The sequence below is a fragment of the Odocoileus virginianus genome, chromosome 26, assembly GCF_023699985.2.
Source record: "Odocoileus virginianus isolate 20LAN1187 ecotype Illinois chromosome 26, Ovbor_1.2, whole genome shotgun sequence".
Lineage (NCBI taxonomy): Eukaryota > Metazoa > Chordata > Mammalia > Artiodactyla > Cervidae > Odocoileus > Odocoileus virginianus.
Window position 1 is genome coordinate 3,345,132 of NC_069699.1, and position 20,410 is coordinate 3,365,541.

The window sequence follows — 20,410 nt, forward strand, 5'->3', positions numbered from 1 at the left end:
CAGAACCCAAAGTCAAAATACAGCTAAGTTTTCAGAAGGAACTGAAATTAGGAGACGGAATGTTACAAAAACCCCAAAAGTTTCTCATTTCTGCCCTTTTTTCACTCAAAAACTTCATTCTACTTTTGAAGTACAAATTGGCTTTCTCTGCTTTCTCGTTTGAGTGGCCTCTTAGCATCTGAGTTTCCCTGTTGCTTGTTCCAGGTGTGTACAGAGGCAGATTCCCTGTCTTTAGGTATTAATTTCAATTTCCCAGGAGGGAGATTCTCCGTGGCTCACTTAGGGTCAGATTTCCCCACCCCCTCACTCCTTTATAGGAAAAGGTTGAGGGCATATAGGAGAATCAGGGCTGACTGGAGCAGAGGTCTGTAGGGAAGGAGGTGGTTCTCAGATGAGGGAGATGGCACGTGGACTGGAGAGACAGTAAAATATATGTCATTCAGTCATAATGGTTGTCCCGTTTATGATGCAAGTCCCCTTTATAAGAGGAGAAATATGCTGTGAGTAGATTCAGGAGATACTGGGCTGCCTAAAAACAACCAGGAGTGAGAAAGGTTGAGAAAGCTATCAGGATGTTGTCTGCTTTATAATGACTCAATTTACCTTAGATATCAATTTTTAATTCCAATGGAGTACTCACGTCTTGGCAGAATGCACTGCAAAATGAACAAATAAAAATGAAAACAAAGCCCACAATTTCAAACACAAGAAGGATAGGCCTCTGGTGTTTCCCTTCACATCCTGTGCCCATGAAAGGAGCTCAGTGAGTGTCCCCGATTTCCACAGGATCCAGATTAGAAACCTGTAACTATCTAGGCACCTCTTAAGAATCAGGGGCTTGAGTCCTCGAGGCGTCGGTGCTCTGTAGTGTTGGAACCTTGTTGCTTGTCGGCCTGTGCGCACGTGCGCGGACATGGCCTCAAACGACTATACCCAACAAGCAACCCAAAGCTACGGGGCCTACCCATCTTAGCCTGGGCAGGGCTACTCCCAGCAGAGCAGTCAGCCCTATGGGCAGCAGAGTTACGGTGGCTACGGCCAGTCTACAGACACTTCGGGCTATGGCCAGAGCAGCTACGGTAGTTCTTATGGACAGACCCAGAACACAGGCTACGGCGCGCAGTCAGCTCCCCAGGGGTATGGCTCAGCTGGTGGCTATGGCAGTAGCCAGAGTTCTCAGTCGTCCTACGGGCAACAGTCCTCGTACCCTGGCTATGGTCAGCAGCCAGCTCCTAGCAGCACCTCAGGAAGTTATGGTGGCAGTTCTCAAAGCAGCGGTTATGGGCAGCCCCAGAGTGGAGGCTATGGCCAGCAGTCTAGCTATGGTGGACAGCAGCAAAGCTATGGACAGCAGCAAAGCTATAACCCCCCTCAGGGCTACGGACAGCAGAACCAGTACAACAGTGGCAGTGGAGGTGGTGGAGGGGGTGGCGGAGGTAGCTATGGCCAAGATCAGTCCTCCATGAGCGGTGGTGGCGGCGGTGGTGGTTATGGCAATCAGGACCAGAGTGGTGGCTACGGGGGAGGCCAGCAGGACCGTGGGGGCCGTGGCCGGGGCGGTGGCGGTGGTTACAACCGCAGCAGTGGTGGCTATGAACCCAGAGGTCGTGGAGGTGGCCATGGAGGCAGAGGCGGCATGGGCGGAAGTGACCGTGGTGGCTTCAATAAATTTGGTGGCCCTCGGGACCAAGGATCACGTCATGACTCTGAACAGGATAATTCAGACAACAACACCATCTTCGTGCAAGGGCTGGGCGAGAATGTTACAATTGAGTCTGTAGCTGATTACTTCAAGCAGATTGGTATCATTAAGACAAATAAGAAAACAGGACAGCCCATGATTAATCTGTACACAGACAGGGAAACAGGCAAACTGAAGGGAGAGGCCACGGTATCATTTGATGACCCACCTTCCGCCAAAGCAGCTATTGACTGGTTTGATGGTAAAGAATTCTCTGGGAATCCTATCAAGGTCTCATTTGCTACTCAGCGAGCAGACTTCAATCGGGGTGGTGGCAATGGTCGTGGAGGCCGAGGGCGAGGAGGACCCATGGGCCGTGGAGGCTATGGAGGTGGTGGCAGCGGCGGCGGTGGCCGAGGAGGATTCCCCAGTGGTGGTGGCGGGGGCGGAGGACAGCAGCGAGCAGGGGATTGGAAGTGTCCTAATCCTACCTGTGAGAACATGAATTTCTCTTGGAGGAATGAGTGTAACCAGTGTAAGGCCCCTAAACCAGATGGCCCAGGAGGGGGACCAGGAGGTTCTCACATGGGGGGAAACTACGGAGATGATCGGCGTGGTGGCAGAGGAGGCTATGATCGGGTCGGCTACCGAGGCCGAGGAGGGGACCGTGGGGGCTTCCGAGGGGGCCGGGGTGGTGGGGACAGAGGTGGTTTCGGCCCTGGCAAGATGGACTCCAGGGGTGAGCACAGACAGGATCGCAGGGAGAGGCCGTACTAGCCTGGCTCCTGAGGCCTTGGAGCAGCTTTCTTCCTGTACCCAGTGTTACTACCCTCATTATTTTGTAACCTTCCACCTCCTGATCACCCATAGGTTTTTTGTGTCGGACTATGTAACTGTAACCATACCTCTGGTTCCCATTAAAAACCATCATTTTAGTTAAAAAAAAAAAAGAATCAGGGGCTTGATATGGGGTTATTATGACAAATGAAAGCTCATTACCCAAGCACACTGTGACTCTGGCTAACTCCCGCTTTGCCAGGAAGAATGACTGCTGATGGCTTCCATCACAAGAATGCTAGGGCGGTCCTTTGAACTTACAGCGCATGCGCTTGCCAGTATCCTGCATCCCCCATGGTGACCTTTACCTCTTGGGCTACCCAGAACTGTGACTTTCCTTTCCTTGTCTCTTTCCTTCATTCCCCGTTCTTTTCTAGATGGTTCTCATAACCCAAGAGAAGAACTTATTTATCAGTTGATGAGCTTGGAAAAGCCATTTTATTTATCAATCAGTCCAATATACATGTAAGTGGACAGACAGGCATTTCTGGGGTGTTTGGGAGACTCCTGCTTCTTTCCTTACCACTCAGCACATAATTCAGTCATAGAAATGCAAATTCATGTGATATTTTTCTAAAAGTATGCTTTTTCTTCTTTGTGAGAAAAGGGAAGAAAGTTTAAGGATGAAAATGAAATCCACCCATGATTCTACCAAGGTTAGCATGAGGCGTTCCTCGACCAAAGAAAGGGAAGACAGAAATAACACAAAGTGGATCTTTCCCTGAAGAGTACACATGCTTTGCTGGAGGAGTTAATGAACTCATATCAAGATCAGAAGGATGGAGACCTCAGACAACATTGACTCAACACTTACTCCACAGTGTCAAACACGGGCATCACCTCAACTCAGGGCGATCCTATAAAGTAGTTAATGTCCACATGTTCGCTTTAAAAGAGGTATTCTAGACTCGGGGAGCTTAAATGCCTTGTCCAGAGTGACACGGTAATAGATGGGATCACTGGAACCCAAGTCAGAGTTTCTCCAATGCTGACATTCACCCCCCGATAAACTACTCTCCCTTCGTAAAAACAAAGGCATGTGAACTTCTTAATGGGAGGAAAATAGGCTTGCTCTTCAGACGCTCCAGCTGTGAAGTGTCTCCTGAGACACATTAGTGATTATTATTGTTAGTTATTAATCACACAAATCAGGTGATTGTTAAAAATCCTTTCCTTTTTAAATAGCAGTCCTTGTCTACTCCCCACTTAACCAGATACAGAAGTTAGACAAGAACCTGCAGCTCTGAACCAAGCCACACTGCAGGATGTGGTCAATGCGTCACTGATACAAAACATTCCAAGCAAAATACAGTCAAAGGGACCATCTCACTACAGAGTACGCCACTAGGTAAAGTAAGCCATGGGCTTCCCTGGCAGTTCAGTGGTAAAGAATCCGCCTGCCAATGCAGGAGACACAGGCTCGATCCCTGGGACGGGAAGGTCCCCTGGAGAAGGAAATAGCAGCCTACTCCAGTATTCATGCCTGGGAAATCCCATGGACAGAGGAGTCTGGCAGGCTACATTCCACGAGGTCTGCAAAGCGCTGGACACGAAAGAGGGACTAAACAACACCACCACCACAAGTAAGCCACATGCCGAAGAAAGAAAAAAGCCGTATCTGACACTGGAGCCGGGCCGACATCAGATCTGCAGGTAACTGCCAGGTCTCTGCTGTATTTGACAGGTGAGCTCTGAGCTCAGTGATTAATGCAGCAACTCCGCCAAGAGGAGAGGATGCTGGTAAGAGAATACTCTGGTCAGATTATTTCACTGCACTGTCAACTCCTGACTGGGGTTGGAGCCTGGGAGTGGCCATTTGTTAATTCACATTCATGGTTTTAACAATGTACAAAGTACAGTGCCATGTACTTAATAGGTACTCAACAAAAACATTCAAAGCAGTTGAAAAATATGACAACGGTCAGGAGTTAAGGGGGAAGATATTAAAAAAAAAAATTTAGTCTCTCTCTCTCGAGAGAAACTGCAGATAGATTTCCCAACATCTTACAAAAAGAAGGATTGTGGCAGAGTTTTGAGAATAACTCACTTCTTAAAGATGTCCTCTGAGGACTTTTCTGGCGGTCCAGTGCTTAAGACTATGCATTCCTGATGCGAGGGGCCAAGGTTCAGTCCCTAGCTGGAGAAGTAACATCCCACATGCCTACCATGAAGTGTGGCCAAAAATAAGGAGAAGAAGATGTCCCCAAAAGCAGATCAGAAAATGGTCCATTCACACCAACTTTCAGTTGCACAACAGATTCTGAAGTGTACAGAGTTGGTGCTTGACTACCAGTGGGGTCCAGGCAGTGGAGAAAGTCTGGGGAAAGGCTTGGCCCGGTTTGAGCTGCAGGCCTTCCGTTGTTCTGACCCCTCAATGTTAGACAAAGGAGGGACTTTCTAGGGTCCTAAAATAAAGCTGTTGTTTCTGTAGGGGATTTCTCACCCTCAGTCTCCAGTTTTTTTTTTAAGTCTTTCTTGCAACAGATGCACTAGCATACTTTAGGGAAGTTCTTCTCTTCCCTGGCACTTGGAGTGGAAAGATATTCTTGAGGATCCAGGGACTGATCGAAGGTGGCTGCTCTCAATTTTAGGGGGAACTGAGCTGCAGGTTCAGCTCTGCCACCTACTAGCTATGTGACCTCGGGCATCACTTACCTGGTGTATGCAAGCCTCAGTTTCATCTGATGTAGATTGAGGAATCATAAGGGTTCCCTAACCTTATACTGCCGCTAAAAATATAGAGAGAAGGTATGAAAAAGGTAAGCCCAGTTCAGGCTCTCAATAAATTTTTTTTTTCCTTTCTTTATGGATGAGAATACTTTGCCATACTCATCATCATCTGTCAGGAATATATGAGATGGTTCTCAGGGTTTACCTAACAGATACAAGTAGCAGGATAAACTGTAAAGAGTCAGTATGGACTTAGGGAGTTTATATAAAACTCCATGTGAGTATTATCCAAGTGTCAAGGTTGCTGCGAAGTCTCTTGAGAGATTAGAAATAGTTACCGATGAATTAACAGGAATGGGTCTGTCTCTTTTTAGTTTCTTTTCCCTGCTATTCCTTTGCTGCTGGCAGCTCAGGTGTCTTCAGCAGAATACCGTAGACTGGGTGGCTGAAATGACAAACATTTATTTGTCACAGTTCTAAAGGCTGGGAAGTCCAAGATCAAGGTGCTGACAGGTGCGGTCCTCGGTGAGGGCCCTCTTCCTGGCTTGTGGATGGGCCGCTTTTTTTCTTCTGAGTGCACTGGGCCCTCACTGTGAGCAGAGGTGTTCCGCAGCTGCCGCGTGAGGGCTCCTCCTGGTGAGCACCGGCTCGCGGGCACCGGGCGTCCGCAGTTGCTGTGTGAAGGCTCAGCGGGTGCCGCTCCCAGGGTCTGGAGCCTGAGCTCCGCTCAACAGTTGTGGTGCACGAGCTTAGGTTCTCTGGAGCATGCAGGATCTTCCCGGACCAGGGGTCAAACCTCTGTCTCTTGCACTGGAGGACAGATTCTTTACCACTGAGCCACCAGGGAAGGCCCACATTTTTTTTAAACTGAACTATACTTGAGTTACAATATTGTGTTAGTTTCAGGTGTAGAGCAAAGTGATTTCAGTTATACATATTCTTGTTCAGATTCTATTCCATTACAGGTTATTACCAGATATCGAGTGGAGTTCCCTGTGCTGCATAGTAGGTGCTTACTTCATACACACTTGTGTAGTTGCGTGACTATGTTAATCCCAAACTCCAATTTATTCCTCTCTTACTTCTCCTTTGGTAACCATAAGTTTCTTTTCTATGTCTGTGAGCCTGCTACTGTTTTGTAAATCCATTTGTATCATTTTTCAGATTCTACCTATAAGTGGTATCATGTGATATTTGTCTCTTTCTGACTTACTTCACTTGGTACGGTCATCTGTGGGCCACCTCTTTGCTGTTTTCTCACAGGACAGAGATTGGGCGTGAGCTCTGGTTTCTTACTCTTACAAGGGCACTAATCCCCTCACTGGGCCCCACCCTCATGACCTCTAAACCCAACTGCCTCCAAAGGCTCCCCTCCTAACACCACCATGCCAGGGTTAGGGCTTCAACCTCTGAATTGCCGAGGGATGCAAACATTCAGGCCGTAACACCTCTTTTCTTCCCCACCATCCACCCACGCTTGGTCTTTCTCAATGACTGAGATCCATCTAGTTAGCATACACTGGTGTCATAGAAAAGGAAAGGATGAGCCTGATGGTATAGACTAACAGGAATTTTCTGTTATACATGAGTAGAAGCCTTAATGACCTACAAGAGTCTGGACCTGCTGTCTAGTTGCTCACAGAGAGAAGGCATGCAGATCAAATGTTCTATAATCAAAATTTCTACTGTGCCTATAATGGCCTAACACCAGCAAAGTTACATAAAAGGTGAACTCGAGTGTCTAGGAGTATATTTGTCCTGAAGACTTTCCAAAAACATTGCATTATTTAAAGTGGATCCTGAGAGCATAGCTATTCCAATTATTGAACTGTTGGGATTTTATACTATAGAGAAGAGATCATGAAACTTTCTATAAAGGGCCAGATAATAAAAATTTTAGGCATTTAGGCTCATATAATCTTCATCACAACAACTCAGTTCCACCATCAGAGCCCCTGAAGCAGCCATAGAAAATTTAGAAACACGTGAGCATAGCTCTAGTCCAATAAAACCATGTGGACACAAACTTGAATGTCATACAATTCTCCATGTCTCAAAATATTATTCTTCTTTTGATATTTTTTCAAATATATAAATATGTAAAAATTGTTTCAGCTCATGGACCTTATAAAAACAGGCAGCAAGCCAGATCTGGCCCCGGGGTTGACACTGCTTCCCCCGCAGCACAGCACACTCCACACTAATGTAAGCTTCGGAACTCATTCCAGTGGGTGCTGCCAAAGACCATTCACATCTGATCATTCATTTCCCAACCTCGGTGGGGAGCTGAGATACATGTTATATGGTCACGCCCCAGAAGACCGGGACTCTTGTGCAGTTCTGGTTCTGAGTGATCTTGGGGAAGTCATTTAACACCCCAGCAGCCTGCAGGCTCCAATAGAAGCTTGGGATACTGACGGTGAGGGGAGGGTGCACAGGGCCTGGCCCCTGCCTGCCTCTTTCATCTCAACCCACTTCACTCCCCAACCCCACTCCCACTCTCTTTAGGCACCTGCGTGTATGGGTGCATGCAGTCATGTCCAGCTCTTTGGAGACCCCATGGAGTTCCTGGCTGTTCTTCAAACATGTCAGACTTGTTTTTGCCTCAAGGACTTTTACTTCTTTCCCTCTCAAGCCTCTTTTCCCAGAGACAGATACGTGAATCGTACACATAGTTTAGCCTTTTACTTACACATGACTTCCTCCACTTGTCTCCCCTACTTCCTGATCTAGATCAGCACCCAACACCCACTACACCACCTCCTTGTCCTGCTTCATTTTCTGCACTGACATTTATTTACTTTCAGTTTTTTAATATTATTTGGCTGCACTGGGTCTTAGTTGCAGCATGTGACATCTAGTTCCCTCACCAGGGATTGAACCCAGGCCCCTGCATTGGGAGTGCAGAGTCTTAACTACTGACCACAGGGAAGTCCCCTACATCGACATTTATTGATAGCAAAATGATCTTGTTCATTTAAATGTTTACTTCTTTGGTATTCCTACTTCCCAATTGTCATGAGGACAAGCAGACCAATCCACTGCTAGAACAGAGTCTGGAAAATGGTGGCTGCTGCACAATCATTTGTTCAATGAACAATGAATAATTAGTATGTGTCTCTGGAAATAAAACATCTTGGGGGTCCTTATCCTTGGAACCAATTCCCAGAATCTGATTCATAGTATTCTCTGTAGTGGCGGATACTAAATACATTCTGCCATGTAAGGCAAGCTCAGATAAATATTAATAACTTGCCGAGGGCTCAAAGCTGATATGTAGCAGAGCTGATGGGTATTTGAACCACAGTATTGGATTTGAAATCCCTGTTATTTTTGCCTCCCCCCCTTTTTTAAGATTCTTTCTCTCTTCCTTTTACTTTTGGCTGTGCTGCGTGCCTGCTGCGCGGGTTCTCTCTCTTTGTGGTGGCATCAAGGCAGCCTCTCTTGTTGAGCTCGGGCTCCGGGGCGTGCGGGCTTCTGTAATTGTGGCACATGGGCTCCGCAGTTGCTAGTTGCGGCTCCTGGGCTCGAGAACCCAGGGTAAGTACTTGTGGTGTGTGGGCCCAGTTGCCTTGTGGCATGTTGGGTCTTCCTAGACCAGGGATCGAACCCATGTTTCCTGCACTGGCAGGCGGACTCTCTACCACTGAGCCACCAGGGAAGCCTCACCCCACTCTTTGATGAGGTCTGATATCCTGTAGCTATGGTGACCAAACTGTCCACCAATAAAAGCCAAGATGCTCCCCCGTCCAACATCCTGGTTTATTTATAAATTAGGACACTACAGAGAAGTCCAAAGGGACAAGTTCCTGCTGCTTCCAGCATAATGGGTGCGTCTCACAGAGGTCAGACGGAGTGAAAGGAGCCTGACCCAAACAACTCTGCACTGTGTGGTCCCGCTTCTGTGAAGTTCCAAAACAGGCAAAGCAGAACGATGATAACGAGGGAACCTCACAGAAGGCTGGCAATGTTCTATCTGTGTCTGTGGGTACCGTTCTCAAGATGTACGCTTAAGGTTTGTGTTCTCACATGCAGATACTCCTTGAACAAAGAACTGGAATTGAACAGACACAGAAACATAAAAAGTCAAGCTATTTGTAGAGACTATGGGATAGAACCACTGAAATTAGGGTGGCCTGAAAAAATTCCAAAGATGTGGTGCCCAGAGTTACAGAAAAGCTAGCAGATCATCTAGAAGGGAATTCACTATGGTCTCAGGCTGACAGCTGATGGAAGATGAGACTAACCTCTGCCATCTGTCTGAAACCACCACAGAAAGAGCTGAGCTGTGCAAAATCTGGGGAAGTGTCTCGTTTTCTCTTGCCTGTCTTGCCTCAGCTCCCCACAAGTCTTTGAATTTCATGAAGCTCTTTCTACTCAGATCCTGATCACCCTGTCTCCCTTAAGCTGCAGGAGAGATGAGACACTTGTCAAATCTGAATCGTGTTTGACAGGAAAATAAGCTTATGTTACCATTTGTCTTGGGAATTATCTTCCATTAAAAAGATTACAGTGAAGACTGCAAGTCTTTCCTTTATTTATTTATTTTTTTCATAACAAGTCATAAAAACCTCAAGCCAATTAGGTATGGAAATCTCTGAGAGTGCAGAGATTTGGGGCAGTCTGAGTTTTTATTAAAGAAACACTCACTCCCCTGAGAAGGGGCCAGATAGGACGCAATTATGATGGGGGAGGACAGTCACCCCCAAAATGAGTCGGGATCCTAAGAGATAAGTTACAGACAAGTGACCTCCCTGAGCAGTTCTGACAAATGACATCTGTGCTGAGACCAAATCAAAGGACAAGGTTGGTTTCCCCAGCGAATGAGGCTGAGCAAGTCATACATCTGGGCGCCCTGCATGCCTGGTCCATGAAGTCATCAGTGCGTCTAAAGAGAGTTATGTCTAAGGCTGAAGCTTGTTTATGGAAAAACGAGTTTCAGGGCTTGGCGGTGCTCGAGCACAGACCTTCTGGGCTAGGAGTACATCGGCTATTCTTTACAAAGTAGTTCTTGTCCTCGAGAACAAGTGTCTTGATTCCGGCCTCAGCGTGGAGTCCAAAGGCCTGGCCTATGGGTTTCTTCATTTCCTGCGCAGCCCCCCCACCCCCCATTCTCAAACAGCAGCTTTGAAAGTGACGTCCAGTACAACTGGACGCTGGTACCCCATTCAAACAAGGAGGCCAAGGAACACAGGAAGTGTACGCAGTCTGGAAGCAGAAAAAGGTAGCAAGGACCGCGGTGGCCCTTTTACTGCACAGCTGGCCTCATGCACCCCTTCCACACACACAGAAAAGGAAGTGGACTGAGCTTTCTGGGCTCAGAGGCAGAAGCCTCCCTGGCAGTTTTCTCTGCCCACAGGATTCTTATCTGAACAAACTAATTACTTATTGCCATTTTCTGCTTTCATCAAGAACGTTATGTAAAACCATGACAAGATGATATGAAAATTGATAGGCCTCTTGTTATGTTGCTTGCCCCAAGTCTCCATGGAGATCTCAGCATCTTCAAAATAAACTTGACATGATGCTGACGCACTTGAGCTACTGTGGACTTCTGAGAAAATACAAGCGTGAACTAGAATGTTACCATGGCTGACAAGGGGGCAGCGGGGGCTGGGAGGATGTGGGGTTGTCTAGCAACGTGCCTGATGATCTGTGGTCCCTATTGCCTCTTGGAAAATGTCTCTGCTTTCCCCAAGGCGCGCACGGTGAGAACAACCCTAAGGAAACTTCCACTGCTCTGCCCCTTCTTTAGGGTCTGGTTTGTAAATTCCAGGATGGTTTTTAGGGACAGGGGTGAGGAGATGGCGCTGTGACAGGGTGAGGCATCAGCCAGGACCACTACTCCTGTGGGCAAGTCTTGGGGACCTTTCCCACCTCCCTTGCTCAGTAACACGCTGAGCCACCAAAGGCGGGTGTGTGTCTGACAAAGGGACTGTGTCTCTCCTCCTGCTTTAAAGCACGTGATTTACCCAAGGGAATCAAAATACCTCCTGCCCAGCGAAGCCCACAGTGTGAGCAGACCCGAGGCGGCCTGGCTGGGGGCGTGTAGGGGACGGCGTTCACTGGCCCTACTGTGGGTGCTGGGGTGGCCCCTGGCCTCCCGGGTCCACCCAGCCATTCACTCACAGACACCCGATTATCATTACTAGGCACTGTCTTTCCTGCGCTGCAGCCACTGTGAAGTCCCGGCTTCTTGCACAAGACTGACTGTAATCGTGAAGTTTTCAGTGCCCTCGAGACCCTGCAAGTATACAGGATGCAGGCACGATGATGCAGCCTTCTTATCCCAAATGTGATTTCTGTTTGTTTTAACTGCAGCTCACATGAGCCAAAAGAGGCACTTTCCCGCGCGTGCTCTGCCCAGTATTCTAACAGTAGGGTCTCCCAGCCCAGCCCCATATCCATCCTATGAGAAAGGGTGGTAAAAATACTAAGCAAGACACTGAGACCTCTGGCCTCTGTCTTGGGCCGTCCTTACCCATCTTTTCCTTTCCTGTGGAACCTTAATATCTTCCCAAAGACTTCCTCAAGCACAAAAGGATCTCAGCTTTACCAGCCACTTTGACCAGTGGGACCATCACCGAGGTTCAGGAAGATTACAACACCTGCCTTAGTCTGCTTGGGCTGTTAACAGCAAAATGCTACAGACTGGGTGGCTTAAATAGCCAGCATTTATTTCTCATGGTTCTCAAGGCTGCAAGGTCTGAGACCGAGCTGCCAGCATCTGCTAAGAGCTGTCTTCCTGGCTTGTCGACAGCTGCCTTCCTGCTGTGTCCTCACATGGGGGTGGCAGGAAAAGCGGTGTCTTCCTCAGCTTATAAGGACACTAATACACGCGGAGCTCCGACCTTTTCTAAACCCAATTCTCTTCCAAAGGACCCATCTCCGAATACCCTCACTAGGGGGACTAGGGTTTCAAAATCTGAATTGGGGTGGGAGGAGAACACAAAATTCAGTCCGTGGCAACACCCCTGGTCTTCACCCACTTAAAAACTATTAGTGATCCCAATCATTGTGACAGACTGAAACGCTTACACACACTTCCTATGTTCTCTGCAGGGAACCACTAAATGAAAACAAATAAATAAAATCCTTAAGACAAGGGAGAGGTTGCTAAAATAGGATGGCTTTGTTAGGTACACGAGAAAACACATCCAAATCTGAAAAATACACACACATACACACACACACACACACACACACACACATAACTGAATCACTTTGCTGTACACTTGAAACTAACCCAACATTGTAAATTAACTATACTCCAGTTAAAAAAAAATCCAAATAAATAAGTAAAACCCATCCAGGAAAGCTATAACACTGCATTCAGGATACTTGAATTCAGCTCTCATCCACCTCCATTCTGCCAGATGTAGTTCAAAGACAAAAGCAATGCCAGAATAGTAAAGTGTAAGAACATCCAATGTTGGGGTTTTTTCCCCTAAAACAACTACTTTTTACTTTAAAAATGTACAAACTGGTTGAAAATAAAATAAATGTCCTTCTCCTGACTCTGTGATATCTGAAGCACATGTGTGATCTGATCATTGGGAAATTCAGCACTTCCCTACAGCTGAAGGGAAAGACTTCATTGGGACGGCCTGGGCTGGCCTCCCCACCCTCCCAAGCCCCACACTTTGTGCTTCAGGCACCAGGGGTCATGCAGATTCTGTACTGTATCCACCCCTGGCCTTTGTCCTCTAAACACACACACACACACAAACAATGCAAGCTGAAGTCTTTGATTTTGTTCATGCTTCCACATTATATGGAATGCTCCTCCCACTCCCAATACCCAGGCCCTGTTTACTAGGCTATTATAATTCCTGTTATTCTTTGAGCCTCAGTTTGACAGCCTCTCCTCCAGACAGCCCTCCTGACTGCCTGGTCCCTTCCTCATCACCCCTGCAGGCCTCTACCAGCATATTCTACACTGGTCTGCAGTCATTTTTTCACTCTCCTTTTTTCCTTTTTTTCTTTCTTCTTTTCTATTTTTTAAATTATGAAAGTATGATAACACATTTACAGGAGACTGGGAAAATACAGAACAAAGTTACATATAGTTCCACTATATAATTATTTTTTAAGTAGACAAATTAAAATTTGTAGTTGGGAGTTTCAATATCAAACTCTCAAAAATTAATAGAATAAATATACAGAAAAGTAGAAGGATATAGGAAAAGTAGAAGGATACATAGAAGCGAAGGGACTAAAAATAGCTCCTTAATGGAGTACTTGGAGTAGGAAATGGCAACCCACTCCAATATTCTTGCCTGAAAAATTCCATGGACAGAGGAGCCTGGCGGGCTACCGTCCATGCAGTCACAAAGAGGAGAACACAACTGAGTGACTGATCACAGAAGGATACAGTAGATCTGAAAAGCACCACAAACCAATTCAACATAATTAAGATCTACACAATTTTCCCACAACAGTAGGATACAAATTCTATTTAAGCTCCCACAGACTATAAACTCAGAGACACCGGAACATACCCACATACATGAAACAAGGTGCAAAAATTTCATGGTCTAAAAATATTGTGCAGTCATCTTTCAATATTCATCTTTGCCACTAGATTATAAGGGTTTTAAGGGCAAAGGTTGTTTCTTTTTCATCTTCTGTTGCTGGTTTGATGAACTCAATTATTTCTAGTTTTTTGCAACATAGTGTTCCTAAAAGTTATAACACGTGCGTGCTCAGCCACTTCGACCATGTCTGACTCTTTGTGACCCTACGGATTGGTAACCCGCCAGGGTTCCCTGTCCATGAGGTTCTCCAGGCAAGAATACTGGAGTGGGTTGCCACGCCCTGCTTCAGGGATCTTCCCGATCCAGGGATCAAACCCGCCTCTCTTATGTCTCCTGCATTAGCAGGCAGAGTCTTAACCACCCACAAGCAGGTAAAGTCATTTTTCAAATATCTGTGAAACTGTCAGAAATCCCTAAGCATCTTCCATCCTTCCTTCCTTCCGGGCACAGGTCCTCACTTCCTCTTCCCAAACAATCACACACCTGCTCTGACCAAGGCTTTCTCTAACAGAAAATATTTCTTGTACTCTGTCATGCTTAGGCTGAGCAACTGACCAAAGACCTGACTTTGTTCATTAACATTTCTCCTTTTTGCACAGGAAACTTTTCAACCCAGCTCTGTGGCAGGAGATCTGAAGAACTAGTCAAACATTTCCAAGAGGATGTGGTGAATTATTTAAGGTGGCATTTTAATAGTTATAATTAATTTTATTATTTGTATAATTTACATAACTAGTAGATTGAATCAGGAATTTCATAGTTATAATTGCTTAGGAGGAGGCTAAAATTTGAAGGAAATGAGTCACCTTAATAGAAAATATTAAGTAAGACTATAAGTAACATAAAAATGTGACAAGAATCAAGAAGAATCCTTAACTATGGTGGTCAGGATTAAGGGCCAGTTTGGCTCAACCTACTGTACCCAGTTATTCAGTCAAACAGGCTTCCCAGGTGGCACTAGGAATAACGAACCACCTGCCTGCCAATGCAGGAGACATACGAGACTCGGGTTCAATGCCTAGATCAGAAAGATCCCCTGGAGAAGGGCATGGCAAACCACTCCAGTGGAGAATCCCAAGGACAGAGGAGCCTGGCGGGCTACAGTCCATAGCATTGCAAAGAGTAGGACAGGACTGAAGCAGCTTAGCACACACGCACGCATGCATTCAGTCAAACTAATCCAGGTGTTGCCATGAAGGTATTCTGCTGATATGATTAACACCTAAAGGAGAATATCCTCCACAATCTAGTTGGGCCTGATTCAATCGGTTGAAAGACTAAGGGTAGAGAATTCTGCCCGCAGAACTCTGATCTGCAGTGTCAGGTCCTGTCCGAGTTCCAGTCTGCCCTCGAGACACGGTGGCCGGCCCCGCAGGTTTCAAATGTATAGAGCCAAGCCCCACGTCTGCCAATCAGGAAAGACAGACAGGTAGATAGGGAAATAGAGATGGAGAGAAATATATAGAGAGAGGAAGAGATTGACGAAAAAGAGAAAGAAAAGAGAAGGACCGCATCCTGCTGGTTCTGTTGTCCTGTTCTCTGGTGTACACTGATACATTAAATGACTGAGGTTTTGCTTGAGTTTCCCACCACCAGGGATAACTGCATATTGACTCTGACCTTCTGGAATCAACGCTTAAGAGCATCACTGTTTAGGACTGCTGTAAACAAAATCTGAGACATTCATACCTTCACAAGATGCCTTGGCTCCCTTCCTGCTTCCACATCCTCCACCGCACTGGCTCCTGCCAAGTGCATCGGCTGGGACCAGAAGAGTAATATATTTCAGCTGACATATTATCACGTGACTCAGCTAACGGGTGCTGGTACTGGGTACTCACACATGCTGTCAAGACAGAGGTAATGCCTAGAACCCTGGGATCATAAAGGAGTCAGGCTCCACAAAGCCCTGGCACCCAAATTATCTAGAGATTTTTTTTTATTAAAAAATGGGACTTTTTAGACCCCCCATCTCAATTCTCCTAATGTCTTATAGAAGGCCACAGGACCTAAAAGCACATGGCATGATACTTATGTGTACTAGGTTTTAAATCCAGTGCCCTGGGATTCCCTGGTGGTCCACTGGTTAAGACTCCCACCTCCCAATGCAGGGGGCCTGAGTTCGATCCCTGATCAGGGAACTAGATCCCACATGTTGCAATGAAGACCTGGCACAGCCAAATAAGTAAATATTTTTAAAAATAAGTCCAATGCCTGAGGAATCCCCTAGAGGGACTACAGAATGATTGTAGCTTTATATGTTTTAAATTTCGGGATCCTCAAACAGACTGCGTTGAAGAACAATTTCTTACAGCTATAAGGCCCAGAAGTTTAGAACCCACTAAGCCAGTCTATTGTAGGTTGAATTACTAATCTCAGTTCCTTCCCTGTCCCACACCCGTGTCCTGGCTTCTTCATGAATGGAGAGCATTTCTACAGCCATTTCTTTAGCCAGTAGTATATGGGGCAGAGCTGACCTGTTGACCCTCGGTGTTGAGTCTTAATGTTCAGGTGCTAAGTCCTATCTGACTCCTGGCAATCCCCTGGACTGCAGCTCGCCAGGCTTCCCTTATTGTGATAGCTAAATGATACATAGTCTAAATCCCTGTTTTTAGAGATGAGGAAACTGAGGATCTAAGATGCACAGTGACTTTCCTAAGGAGACAGTCTGAAGGAATAACTCAATGTGGCAAGACTTTCATGGCAGGTCAGAAGGAAGCTTTCAACACTATTCCTTCTGATCACACGAAACAGACCAACATCCTCAGGCTGATGGACCTTTGGAGTAACAGCATTGGTCCCTCCAGAAAACTTCACCATGGCATTCTTAGTCAAGGAAATAGCTCAAATCCAGTGGGACAACCTTACACTCTGCAAGGACACCTGGCATCCTTCCACCTCCTCTGATGACCTCAGTTACTCTCAAACAATCAAGTACTGCCTGTTGGAATGAAAACAGATGCCACTAAATGCTACTGTCTTGAGCATGGCATTTTTTGGTCAACCACTGAACTGTACACAGCCAAGTGCCTCTATTCACTACACCCAGAAACCATCTTGCCTACTGGACAAGCACATATAGTAGTTACTTTGACAGGGGAAGAGGAGAGTGGGACCATTTGTCATATGAGAGTTCAGTTAGGACTCGGAATTTAACTGTTCACTAGGACTTAGGAGAGTCCACTCTGGGTGTTACAGAAGACACTGGAAACTCACGAGAACCTAAAGGACATTGTTTTAATGCCTGTACATGTCACAGCCTGGTGCTCTGGATTACCACAGTGTTTCCTGGAAACTCTGTTTTGCCAAATATCTTGAATTCAGTCCAAGCATTTCCCCATTCATAGCCACATGGTGGGGTCAGTACTGAAGGGCGATGAACACCGCAGTGTCCTTGCAGAAGGCTCGGACTATGCAATATTTAAATTAAAAAAGGTAAACACCATTCTAGGCACATTCCATGCCACATCACCATGACCCAGTTCCTGTTATCCATCAAGTAGGTTTTAAAATAGTCCGCGTTTTTTAGTCCTGCATAGTCAACAGTTCTGGAAAGTTGGCAGGTCCGCTTGTTTAAACAAAGCTCCCAAGTTTTCTGCTGGCAGGTGTTTCCAGAGTTCTTGGAGCACAATTCTTTGGATAGGATATTTGCCAGTATACATAGCAACAGGAAAAAAAATGTGTTTTCCTTTGCCACAGTAGAGACACAAAAATGCCTTAGATGCAAAGCTGGATATTCAGCTTGGGGCTTATTTTGGCTCTTTGTCAAGGAATAAACAATAATAAAATCCAGCATCTCTCTATCCAAATCTGATGGGTTTCAGAGGGGAACAGGGCTACTTCTCAAGTTGCCAGAGTGGACTCTCCACCCACCTGGTAATCTCTCCACCTGGTAATCTCTGCAGTGTGACCCATGAGTTTGTCTTCCCTTCTTTGTCAGTTCCTCCAGCCTCCTGAGCATCCCATTCTCAAGCCTTCCTGCTAATTCTGCTTGAAATTGAGGTGGGGGAGGGTTGGTTTGAAATTTAATTTGATGTTGGAAGAACAGGTAAGATTTATTCCTCCTCTATCTGCCCTTAGGTGTTGATTTTCAGTTATTCTTAAACTAACTTTCCAAAATCCAAACGTGGGACTGCTTTAAAAATCACATGACTAGTTTTATAATCTCTTTCTTGCCAGTTGGACTAATTCATATTTACTGCCATTAGATTCATTCCCTAGTCATTCAGTTAAACTTGACACATGTGCTGGAATACCACGAGAGAGAAATAATCTTGGCTCTCACCCTGAACTGAATGAAAATAAATAGAAGATTCTTTTAATGCAAAATCAAAGTTTTTTTCCATTGAGTTTTAAAAATTTGCCCCTCAAACCTTCTCCCCCAAAACTTAAAGGAAGTCAAAATGTAGCCAACTTAGAAGGTACTTACTTAATGAACATTAAATTGAAACTCAAAGAAAATTAAGACTTTCAAATTCTGTTTACAAAAAAAAGAATATCAGGCACTACTAAAATTTATTTTAAGTCATTTTCCTCTTTAGTTAGTTGCTGGTGGGGAATGCATTATTTCATTCTGGTGTTAACTGGCCTTATTTATGCCTCTCTCTGTTACCTGGTTGCTCCCTCTCTCATATCATCTTGTCCTTCAGTATCTTTGGAAGCTTCCTTACAAATTTCAAAATGAAGATGCATTTACAGATATTTTGGGTTTAGAATGGACCCTTTCTGTAAAGAGTCATGAACAGAGCCAAGGGTCTTATAAAATCCATCAGTTTGGGGAAAAAGAACTGGATATTTGATTGTTAGGGAGAAAATTTATTTTTTTCATTCACCTTAATTTAACTGTGGCTACAGAAAGAACCACACTGATCAGATTCTGGATTTTTCCCCTCCAGAATAATATGTCAGAAGGAATAATAGTAGTGATGAACACAGGCTTCGATCAGACAGACCTGAGTTCAAATTCCTGCACTGTTACCTACTTGCAGGTGTTAGATGATAAGGCTCGGACTTCCTTGCTGGTACAGTGGATAAGAATCTGCCGGCCAATGCTGGGGACACAGGTTCGATCCCTGGTCTGGGAGGATTCCACGCGCCGTGGAGCAATTAAGCCCATGGGCCACGACTACTGAAACCCCCAGAGGCAATAACTGAAGCCCCTGTGCCTCGAGCTTCCGCTCTGCAACAAGAGAGGCCACCTCAATGAGACGCCCGTGCACCGCAACGAAGAGTGGTCCCCACGCACCGCGGCTAGAGAAAGCTCGAGCAGCAACGAAGACCCAGCAGAGTCAAAAACAGAGTGAACAACAACAACAACAACAACAACATTTAAAAACCGGTAAAGCTCTTGGGACTTCCGCAGAGGTCCAGTGGTTAAGATTCTGGGTATACAATGCAGGTGGCCTGGGCTGACATCCTATGTGCTATGTGGATGACCATAAATAAGTAAATAAATAAGGCTTTTAATTCAGTAGCAGTCAAGTCTTCCTATCTCTGAGACCTAGGTCAGCTTGTGAAACTCTCATGGGCAACATGAGTGGATGTGTTTGGCTGCAATCCTGGCATCACCACACTTTGTTTCAGCTTTCATTGTGTTTTATCTTGTGACTAATAAATACTTGTTGTAAAAAAACCTGGAAAATCTAGGTAGATTTTTTACAAGTGAGAACTGCTTACTCACCTATAGAAGCGTCTCCCAGAAATAATTCCCATGGAGAGTTTGAATCCTTTCAGACCCAATCCTGAGATATCCAGGTGACCTTACAATGACCCTTAGAGGCTCCACTTCCACCTGGGGGGAGTTGGGAGGGGGGCGCGGTGGATATGGAGGCATCAAGAGGGCCATGGGAAAACTGATTCCTACAAGATAATAAATCAGAGAGAGGATCCTGAGAAGATTCGGGAGGAAATGAACTTTTGTTTGTTTGTTTTCACAAATGAAGAAATGCTGTGGATTCCAGGCAGGATACTGCTTTCTGCCAGATGGTTTTTTGGAAGAGGCAGCAGTGCTAAGACAGAGCTCCTCCTGGAGAGATCACAGGCCCTGGAGGGTCCCTGCTGGGTGAGGTTTCAGTAAATATGATGAATCCATAGTGTTTTTACTGTTAACTCCCAGTGACTGAATTGGAAAGGACTGATAGAGCAATAATTTTTAAATAAGCTGCCTTGCTTTTCCCTTGATTAGTGAAAAATCTGAGAAAACTTTTTGGCTGTCTCTGTGGTCTTGACTGTTCCAAGATCTCAACTAGTATTTCTGAAATGTTTCTCACTCTCATAAAACCTGTTTGTTAACAATGTTGCACGTAATGTTTATACACTGCTTCATTATTCATTATATTTAGAATATTAATACCTTAGCTATCATCTTCGTGGTGCTTTGCATAAATCCTCCAAATCTCATTTTTAAATTAAAAACACTGAAGCTTAGAGCAGTTAAGTAAACTGGTCAAGGTCACAGAGTTACTGGTAGGGGACGTGGAATTCAAACACAGGTCTCCCATTGTGACTACAATGGTAGTACAAATGATATTGTAGTCACTCTAACATGTTACACCTCATTGGGCGTGTACACACACAAGCTCATATATGCTCCAGACCACTCACCAGGACACAATCAAGTAACTGCTGATAAAGGAGGCTATGCATAATGACAGGAATATTGGCATGCAGGAATACGCTTGGCAGG

At 45.5% G+C, this 20,410-nt stretch overlaps 1 long non-coding RNA gene and 1 pseudogene across 1 annotated transcript in view; one reads left to right on the forward strand and one right to left on the reverse strand.

The window, feature by feature from the left end:
* The window catches only part of LOC139031288 (uncharacterized), a 53,189-nt gene extending 33,617 nt beyond the window's left edge, over positions 1–19,572 (reverse strand). The window contains exon 1 of the long non-coding RNA XR_011483771.1: positions 19,406–19,572. This is a non-coding gene — a long non-coding RNA (uncharacterized lncRNA). The remainder of the gene's footprint in view (positions 1–19,405) is intronic.
* LOC139031192 (RNA-binding protein FUS pseudogene) lies at positions 848–2,634 on the forward strand (annotated as a pseudogene).
* Positions 19,573–20,410: the final 838 nt, after the last annotated feature.